General features: G+C 26.3%; 1 long non-coding RNA gene across 1 annotated transcript; it reads left to right on the forward strand.

The window, feature by feature from the left end:
* The first annotated feature begins 273 nt into the window (after window positions 1-273).
* LOC136997307 (uncharacterized) lies at window positions 274-9,184 on the forward strand. Its single transcript, XR_010888114.1, has 2 exons — window positions 274-1,622; window positions 9,048-9,184. It is a non-coding gene; the product is annotated as an uncharacterized lncRNA (long non-coding RNA).
* The last annotated feature ends 1,993 nt before the right edge of the window (window positions 9,185-11,177 follow it).

An 11,177-nucleotide genomic window follows, 5' to 3' on the forward strand; every position in this document is an offset into this window, starting at 1 on the left:
AAAGAGGACCGTCGTATGCTGTATACTGAAAGTACGACTGGGGTGATAATGGGCCGTCTTTAGCAAAATCTAACTGATATTTCATTATTTTAGCTTTAAAAAACACTGTCGTATATATATCATTAAAAAAAAATATCTATCAATTACCTTTTTTAAAAAAAAAGGTAAAATAAAGGTGCCAAGTACACGCTCTTGTCACAATCAAAACAAATTACTAAAAAAAAAGAAATAATATCTCAAAAAATAACCTTTTCAAAAAAAAAGGTAAAAAAAAGGCGCCAAGTACACGCTCTTGTCACAACCAAAACAAAACAGTATTGTTTTACATTTAAAAAAAATTGCCGTATATATTAAACCTATCAAAAAACCAGTCGTATATATTACCCTTTCAAAAAAAGCTGTCGTACATATTAAAACCTTTCAACAAGTAATGCTGTTGTGTATATTAAAACTATAAAAAAATATGATATCAGGAAATGACGCAAGTGGGATTAAAGAACTATGAAAAAAGTTGTACACTATTTCTATAAAACTCTTCTATAAAACTTTTGTACATAAAGCTGTCGTATATATTAAAAAAAAAATCTAAAAAAATGCTGTCGTACATATATTATTATATTGCATACTATATTTCACCATATTTTACATATACTATACTATATATATTATATATATTATTACATATACTATACGATATATATTATTTATAATATTACATATACTATATATATTATAACAAATTAAACTCATAATTAAAAAAAATAAAAAAAATATTAAAAAAATAAAAATATTTTAGCAAAAAAAATTTTTAAATATTAAAAAAATTTAATTAAAATAAAAAAATATTTATTAAAAAACGCAAAAAAACTTGGCGTTGCTACAGTAAACTACATGTTAACTTACATGATGTCAACTTATTACATTATGTCAATTAATCGTCAATTGTTATATTATTACGAATTTTTTTGCTTTATAATATTTTGAGGTGTAGCAACGCCAAGTTTTTTTGCGTTTTTTAATAAATATTTTTTTATTTTAATTAAATTTTTTTAATATTTAAAAATTTTTTTTGCTAAAATATTTTTATTTTTTTAATATTTTTTTTATTTTTTTTATTTATGAGTTTAATTTGTTATAATATATATAGTATATGTAATATTATAAATAATATATATCGTATAGTATATGTAATAATATATATAATATATATAGTATAGTATATGTAAAATATGGTGAAATATAGTATGCAATATAATAATATATGTACGACAGCATTTTTTTAGATTTTTTTTTTAATATATACGACAGCTTTATGTACAAAAGTTTTATAGAAGAGTTTTATAGAAATAGTGTACAACTTTTTTCATAGTTCTTTAATCCCACTTGCGTCATTTCCTGATATCATATTTTTTTATAGTTTTAATATACACAACAGCATTACTTGTTGAAAGGTTTTAATATGTACGACAGCTTTTTTTGAAAGGGTAATATATACGACTGGTTTTTTGATAGGTTTAATATATACGGCAATTTTTTTTAAATGTAAAATAATACTGTTTTGTTTTGGTTGTGACAAGAGCGTGTACTTGGCGCCTTTTTTTTTACCTTTTTTTTTTGAAAAGGTTATTTTTTGAGTTATATAGACAGGGCTCCGTTTATAGATCAAAGCCAATCTATGAATATTTATATAAATATGAGGAAGGTAATGAGGAAGATATATATAACAAAATAAATAGGTTGATATATTCAAAGCATGGAAATGTAAGTTAAAGACAGGATTATATTACTTAAGAATAGAGACAAAATATATCAAACCTAAGGAATTATGTGAATTTTGTTCATCTTAAATATAATTTTTTATTTTGTTTATTATATATTTAATATTTGATTATAATTTGAAATTTTATTGCTGTATGTAAAATGGATAAGGCAAATTGTAGACATCTTCTGTTTTACAAGACTTCAGATAATGCCTATGCTCCAGTTAAGGCATCGATGTGTTCTGCTGGATATGACTTAAGAGCGTCCTCAGATCATATTATCTATCCAATTCCAAATAAAAATGATCCTATACCGACTAATTTGAAAGTTATAATACCAAACGGATGTTATGGAAGAATTGCTTCCAGATCTGGACTGGCTTTAAAATTGTTAGATGTAGGAGGAGGCGTTGTAAACAGTGATTATAGAGGAGAGATATTTGTAATAATGTATAACTATGGAGATGCTCCGTTTGTAATAAATAAAGGAGATAAAATTGCTCAAATTATATGTGAGAAGATAGAAAATGTTGAATTATTAGAGATTACAAAAAATGAATTAGATATCAATAATACAGAAAGAGGATTAAAAGGATTTGGATCTAGTGGAATAAAATAGTAAGTTACATTCCTTTTATAAAATTTTTAATCTTAATTTTAGTATTTTTATCTTTAGAACTTAAATGTTTCGATTTTAACGATAGAATTTTTTTTTCTGGATGGTATGCGAATCCGTACATATTATGTTTATAGCTTTTAATTTCGTTTAAGAATGTCATGTTATTGTATCTTTTATATTTTATATATATGTTTTTATCATTAAATTTATATAAATTTTTATGTAATAATGACTTTCTTATACACCATTTATGATTGTGATATTCGTTATCTAACATCGTTCTGTATATATAACATCTTGAAAAAGTAACGTTTGTAATATATTTTACGACATGTTCCATTCCGAGGCATATACATATTTTTGGTTTATTTGTTTCCATTACTAAATTTGTATATTCCCAATACTTGGATTTGTAATCAGAAAAGTTTGACTTTCCTCCTGGTAGTATATATCCTGTTATGTTGTATATATCGTTATACGATCTGAATGTGTTTTTATCGAAGCTATTATTAAGAGTTATGATTTTATCTATTTCGTTGAAGTAATTATATATATGACTTAAATCAGTATGTTCTGATTCTTTGAATACAATAAGTTCTGATTTACAAGAAAAAATTATAACTAATAAAATTAATAATTTCATTTATTATATTATAATTATAAATAGTTTTAAGATTGGAATAAATTAATATTATTAATGTTTATACAAATATTTAAAGATTAACGACTAGAAAAATGTACAATATTAATTATTTTAGAATACACATGCTCCTTCTGGTCTTCTGTGATCAAATGTTGCAGAAATTTTACCATTATCAATACTTATTCCTGTAACTGCACTATAATCTCCCCTCATATATGGTATTGATTCGTGGTAGTTATATCTTCTGTATAATTCACGATTATTTTTACTAAATTCTCTTTCGGAGAATAATAAATTTGGCTCGAGTTGATGATGAAATCTCGGAGCTTTGATAGCATCAACTATATTCATATCTTTGTTTATAATATTATTTAACACTTGAACTATTGATGATATTATTTTAGGACCTCCAGCTGCTCCTAATACGTATTTGGCATTATATTTATTAGTCTTTTTGTCTAACTCACTTAAAATACTAGTTGCAATAGACGAGATAGGATATTTTCCTGGCTCTGGAAAATTATATTTAGCAGGAGGGAGATGACCGGCGTCTATCCTATTTGGAAGTGAAAAATCGCTCATTTGGTTGTTAAATATTATACCAGATTTTGAAATGATCCACGATCCAAATCTTAAATTTATTGTACTCGTTAGGGAAATAATAGCATCATTTGTTTTAATTACAATATTTGCTGTTCCAGAGTCTGGTAATAATGAAAATCTCTGATAGTAATGTTTATCGTCGTTAGATGTTTTATTATTCAATAATATTTTATTTAACGTTATTTCTTGGAATTTTTTATTTTTCATCAATCCGATTAATCCATTCATATTATTGAATCTCGGATCTCCGAAATTTGTCCTAATTGAAAATGAATACTTCAATGCTTCTATTATTACATAGTTCAATCTTTGTTTATCGGAGTTATTATTCTTTTCCATATATGATTCTAGGATACTTAAAACAAAAATAACAGATATACCTCCCCCTGGAAGATTTGTTGTTTCTAACTTGTATCTTTTTCCGTTGAAAGTATAATACTGAACCAAGGGTTTTGTAATTAATGGTTTGACTTTAAGAAAGTCGTTGTTTGTTAATATTCTGTTTTGCGAATTAACTTCATTTAATAGCATCGTTGTGTATGTTTTATTTCTGTAAAATAGTTCTCCTCCATACTTTGAAATATCTTTTAGAGTTTTTGATAAATCTTTTCTTATCCATATATCGTTATTTTGGTATACCCCCCCCCCCCCATTCCAGTTTTATTATTTATAAAAACATCTCTATATTTTTCTTTAATATATATATATATATATATACATGTGTATTGATATTTCTCTAGTATATCTCCTATTACACATTCAAATCCGTTATCTGCAAGTTTTGCTATTGGATTTACTATATTTTCCCACTTTAACTTTCCATAATTATTATGCAAATGGTAATATCCCTTTAAGGCGGAAAGAACTCCAACTACTTTACCAAATATTTTATTAGAAGTTTTAAAATCAAAAGAAGATGTATTTAATTTTATAGGCGCGACTTCTCTGGAATTTATTATAAAAGTTTTATCTGTTTTTAAAAATTTTATTATTCCAAAGAATCTTCCTCCGAGTCCCATATCTTGAGGTTTTCCAACACCTTCACATAACATAGTCGAAATAGCTGCATCAATCGCGTTACCTCCCTTTTCAATTATTTCTTTTGCGTTCTCTGCGCATACTCTAAAGTTACTAACTATTGCATTATTCCCAATCTTATCATATATAGAACTATCAAAGTAGTTGGAGTTCCTTCCGCCTTAAAGGGATATTACCATTTGCATAATAATTATGGAAAGTTAAAGTGGGAAAATATAGTAAATCCAATAGCAAAACTTGCAGATAACGGATTTGAATGTGTAATAGGAGATATACTAGAGAAATATCAATACACATGTATATATATATATATATATATATTAAAGAAAAATATAGAGATGTTTTTATAAATAATAAAACTGGAATGGGGGGGGGGTATACCAAAATAACGATATATGGATAAGAAAAGATTTATCAAAAACTCTAAAAGATATTTCAAAGTATGGAGGAGAACTATTTTACAGAAATAAAACATACACAACGATGCTATTAAATGAAGTTAATTCGCAAAACAGAATATTAACAAACAACGACTTTCTTAAAGTCAAACCATTAATTACAAAACCCTTGGTTCAGTATTATACTTTCAACGGAAAAAGATACAAGTTAGAAACAACAAATCTTCCAGGGGGAGGTATATCTGTTATTTTTGTTTTAAGTATCCTAGAATCATATATGGAAAAGAATAATAACTCCGATAAACAAAGATTGAACTATGTAATAATAGAAGCATTGAAGTATTCATTTTCAATTAGGACAAATTTCGGAGATCCGAGATTCAATAATATGAATGGATTAATCGGATTGATGAAAAATAAAAAATTCCAAGAAATAACGTTAAATAAAATATTATTGAATAATAAAACATCTAACGACGATAAACATTACTATCAGAGATTTTCATTATTACCAGACTCTGGAACAGCAAATATTGTAATTAAAACAAATGATGCTATTATTTCCCTAACGAGTACAATAAATTTAAGATTTGGATCGTGGATCATTTCAAAATCTGGTATAATATTTAACAACCAAATGAGCGATTTTTCACTTCCAAATAGGATAGACGCCGGTCATCTCCCTCCTGCTAAATATAATTTTCCAGAGCCAGGAAAATATCCTATCTCGTCTATTGCAACTAGTATTTTAAGTGAGTTAGACAAAAAGACTAATAAATATAATGCCAAATACGTATTAGGAGCAGCTGGAGGTCCTAAAATAATATCATCAATAGTTCAAGTGTTAAATAATATTATAAACAAAGATATGAATATAGTTGATGCTATCAAAGCTCCGAGATTTCATCATCAACTCGAGCCAAATTTATTATTCTCCGAAAGAGAATTTAGTAAAAATAATCGTGAATTATACAGAAGATATAACTACCACGAATCAATACCATATATGAGGGGAGATTATAGTGCAGTTACAGGAATAAGTATTGATAATGGTAAAATTTCTGCAACATTTGATCACAGAAGACCAGAAGGAGCATGTGTATTCTAAAATAATTAATATTGTACATTTTTCTAGTCGTTAATCTTTAAATATTTGTATAAACATTAATAATATTAATTTATTCCAATCTTAAAACTATTTATAATTATAATATAATAAATGAAATTATTAATTTTATTAGTTATAATTTTTTCTTGTAAATCAGAACTTATTGTATTCAAAGAATCAGAACATACTGATTTAAGTCATATATATAATTACTTCAACGAAATAGATAAAATCATAACTCTTAATAATAGCTTCGATAAAAACACATTCAGATCGTATAACGATATATACAACATAACAGGATATATACTACCAGGAGGAAAGTCAAACTTTTCTGATTACAAATCCAAGTATTGGGAATATACAAATTTAGTAATGGAAACAAATAAACCAAAAATATGTATATGCCTCGGAATGGAACATGTCGTAAAATATATTACAAACGTTACTTTTTCAAGATGTTATATATACAGAACGATGTTAGATAACGAATATCACAATCATAAATGGTGTATAAGAAAGTCATTATTACATAAAAATTTATATAAATTTAATGATAAAAACATATATATAAAATATAAAAGATACAATAACATGACATTCTTAAACGAAATTAAAAGCTATAAACATAATATGTACGGATTCGCATACCATCCAGAAAAAAAAATTCTATCGTTAAAATCGAAACATTTAAGTTCTAAAGATAAAAATACTAAAATTAAGATTAAAAATTTTATAAAAGGAATGTAACTTACTATTTTATTCCACTAGATCCAAATCCTTTTAATCCTCTTTCTGTATTATTGATATCTAATTCATTTTTTGTAATCTCTAATAATTCAACATTTTCTATCTTCTCACATATAATTTGAGCAATTTTATCTCCTTTATTTATTACAAACGGAGCATCTCCATAGTTATACATTATTACAAATATCTCTCCTCTATAATCACTGTTTACAACGCCTCCTCCTACATCTAACAATTTTAAAGCCAGTCCAGATCTGGAAGCAATTCTTCCATAACATCCGTTTGGTATTATAACTTTCAAATTAGTCGGTATAGGATCATTTTTATTTGGAATTGGATAGATAATATGATCTGAGGACGCTCTTAAGTCATATCCAGCAGAACACATCGATGCCTTAACTGGAGCATAGGCATTATCTGAAGTCTTGTAAAACAGAAGATGTCTACAATTTGCCTTATCCATTTTACATACAGCAATAAAATTTCAAATTATAATCAAATATTAAATATATAATAAACAAAATAAAAAATTATATTTAAGATGAACAAAATTCACATAATTCCTTAGGTTTGATATATTTTGTCTCTATTCTTAAGTAATATAATCCTGTCTTTAACTTACATTTCCATGCTTTGAATATATCAACCTATTTATTTTGTTATATATATCTTCCTCATTACCTTCCTCATATTTATATAAATATTCATAGATTGGCTTTGATCTATAAACGGAGCCCTGTCTATATAACTCAAAAAATAACCTTTTCAAAAAAAAAGGTAAAAAAAAGGCGCCAAGTACACGCTCTTGTCACAACCAAAACAAAACAGTATTATTTTACATTTAAAAAAAATTGCCGTATATATTAAACCTATCAAAAAACCAGTCGTATATATTACCCTTTCAAAAAAAGCTGTCGTACATATTAAAACCTTTCAACAAGTAATGCTGTTGTGTATATTAAAACTATAAAAAAATATGATATCAGGAAATGACGCAAGTGGGATTAAAGAACTATGAAAAAAGTTGTACACTATTTCTATAAAACTCTTCTATAAAACTTTTGTACATAAAGCTGTCGTATATATTAAAAAAAAATCTAAAAAAATGCTGTCGTACATATATTATTATATTGCATACTATATTTCACCATATTTTACATATACTATACTATATATATTATATATATTATTACATATACTATACGATATATATTATTTATAATATTACATATACTATATATATTATAACAAATTAAACTCATAAATAAAAAAATAAAAAAAATATTAAAAAAATAAAAATATTTTAGCAAAAAAAATTTTTAAATATTAAAAAAATTTAATTAAAATAAAAAAATATTTATTAAAAAACGCAAAAAAACTTGGCGTTGCTACACCTCAAAATATTATAAAGCAAAAAAATTCGTAATAATATAACAATTGACGATTAATTGACATAATGTAATAAGTTGACATCATGTAAGTTAACATGTAGTTTACTGTAGCAACGCCAAGTTTTTTTGCGTTTTTTAATAAATATTTTTTTATTTTAATTAAATTTTTTTAATATTTAAAAATTTTTTTGCTAAAATATTTTTATTTTTTTAATATTTTTTTTATTTTTTTAATTATGAGTTTAATTTGTTATAATATATATAGTATATGTAATATTATAAATAATATATATCGTATAGTATATGTAATAATATATATAATATATATAGTATAGTATATGTAAAATATGGTGAAATATAGTATGCAATATAATAATATATGTACGACAGCATTTTTTTAGATTTTTTTTTAAATATATACGACAGCTTTATGTACAAAAGTTTTATAGAAGAGTTTTATAGAAATAGTGTACAACTTTTTTCATAGTTCTTTAATCCCACTTGCGTCATTTCCTGATATCATATTTTTTTATAGTTTTAATATACACAACAGCATTACTTGTTGAAAGGTTTTAATATGTACGACAGCTTTTTTTGAAAGGGTAATATATACGACTGGTTTTTTGATAGGTTTAATATATACGGCAATTTTTTTTAAATGTAAAACAATACTGTTTTGTTTTGGTTGTGACAAGAGCGTGTACTTGGCGCCTTTTTTTACCTTTTTTTTTGAAAAGGTTATTTTTTGAGATATTATTTCTTTTTTTTTAGTAATTTGTTTTGATTGTGACAAGAGCGTGTACTTGGCACCTTTATTTTACCTTTTTTTTTAAAAAAGGTAATTGATAGATATTTTTTTTTATTGATATATATACGACAGTGTTTTTTAAAGCTAAAATAATGAAATATCAGTTAGATTTTGCTAAAGACGGCCCATTATCACCCCAGTCGTACTTTCAGTATACAGCATACGACGGTCCTCTTTAATTAATTAAGTTACAAAAATACAAAATTCTGTAAGTATCATATTGTTTCTAGGCCATTGTGTTTTTCTAATTGAAGCATCATCAGCTTCAATCCAATCATTTTCTTCTCTATGCAGGGTGTCCCATTTAACTTGAGACAACTAAATATTTCGAAAAATAAGCATTGTACGAAAAAATGTCCCAAATAAATTTTTAATATTATCAAGGGGGACGTCTGGCTGTATAAAAATTAACCCGCCCCCACCGCCTCTTGGGGGTGGGGCGGGTGGCAACTTTGAAATTTCAAATAAGAACCTCCATTTTTTTATTACAGATTCGGATTCCTCGGAAACAAATACGTAAGTTTTGTCCGAGACATTTCTTCGAATCGTGATAGATGGCGCTGTAATCAGTGAAAATTAGTTTTTGCCATTTTCTCTCACCATCGGGGTGCTTTATTTCGGTGAGTCCCCTCGCCTCTTACTATTCAATTACAATAAATGCTCGAAATGATGACTTTCCATTTTGATGCATTTATTAACTCGAGCTTGGAATGCTTGTACACATGTAGAAAGTGTATCTGGCGTTATTTGTGCGCAAGCATATCTAATACGTTCCACCATGTTTTCTCGAGTATTTGGTATTTTTGTATACTCTTTTTCTTTAAGGTAAAATTATTTCAACTTTCAAAATTATTTCAACTTTCTTCTCTAAAGATAAATAATCCATTATTTATTTAATAATGGCTGAAATAAAGAACGCGTCCGTAAAAAAACAAGTAGCTAGCGTACCAAAACTATGAGGCATCTACAAATGTAGTAAATTTCTGAAATACTGAAAATACTGAAAAGGAGAAACAAAATAAATGAAAGAAATTAAGTCAGAACAATTCTTCAATAACTGGATTCTTTAAATTTCAAGTCAAGTAAATTTCAGTAATACGTACGCTAGCTACTTGTTTTTTTACGGACGCGTTTTTTATGTCAGTAAATAAATAATGGATTATTTATCTTTAGAGAAGAAAGTTGAAATAATTTTATGTTACCTTAAAGAGAAAGTGTATACAAAAGTACCAAATACTCGAGAAAACATGGTGGAACGTATTAGATATGCTTGCGCACAAATAACGCCAGATACACTTTCTACATGTGTACAAGCATTCCAAGCTCGAGTTAATAAATGCATCGAAATGGAAAGTCATCATTTCGAGCATTTATTGTAATTGAATAGTGAGAGGCGAGGGGACTCACCGAAATAAAGCACCCCGATGGTGAGAGAAAATGGCAAAAACTAATTTTCACTGATTACAGCGCCATCTATCACGATTCGAAAAAATGTCTCGGACAAAACTTACGTATTTTTTTCCAAGAAATTCGAATCTGCAATAAAAAATAAGGGTTCCTATTTAAAATTTCAAAGTTGCCACCCGCCCCACCCCCAAGGAGCGGTGGCGGCAGGTTAATTTTTACACAGGCAGACGTCCCCCTTGATAATATTAAAAGTTTATTTGGGACATTTTTTCGTACAATGCTTATTTTTCGAAATATTTAGTTGTCTCAAGTTAAATGGGACACCCTGTATATATTACGTTTATAATTATCTATTTCATTTAGTCTCTATTAGGCCTTGACCTATTATCATCTCTTTCAGTTTAATAAATAATTTAATTATAGTTGGTATAAATAGAATTACAAACTCGTATTACATAGTTAAATTCAATTTGCAATTTATAAGTGGCATTCAAAAACGATATTCAAATACATTGAGTACATGAGTTAGATAATTAATTAAATATGTTAGTACGTATTATTCATTTGATTAGTTATTTAAAAACAATATACTACATATAATTATTTTTAACATGTTCACAATTTATACTGACAATGAAAAATAGAAACTAGC

The sequence above is a fragment of the Linepithema humile genome, chromosome 1, assembly GCF_040581485.1.
Source record: "Linepithema humile isolate Giens D197 chromosome 1, Lhum_UNIL_v1.0, whole genome shotgun sequence".
Classification (NCBI taxonomy): Eukaryota; Metazoa; Arthropoda; class Insecta; order Hymenoptera; family Formicidae; genus Linepithema; species Linepithema humile.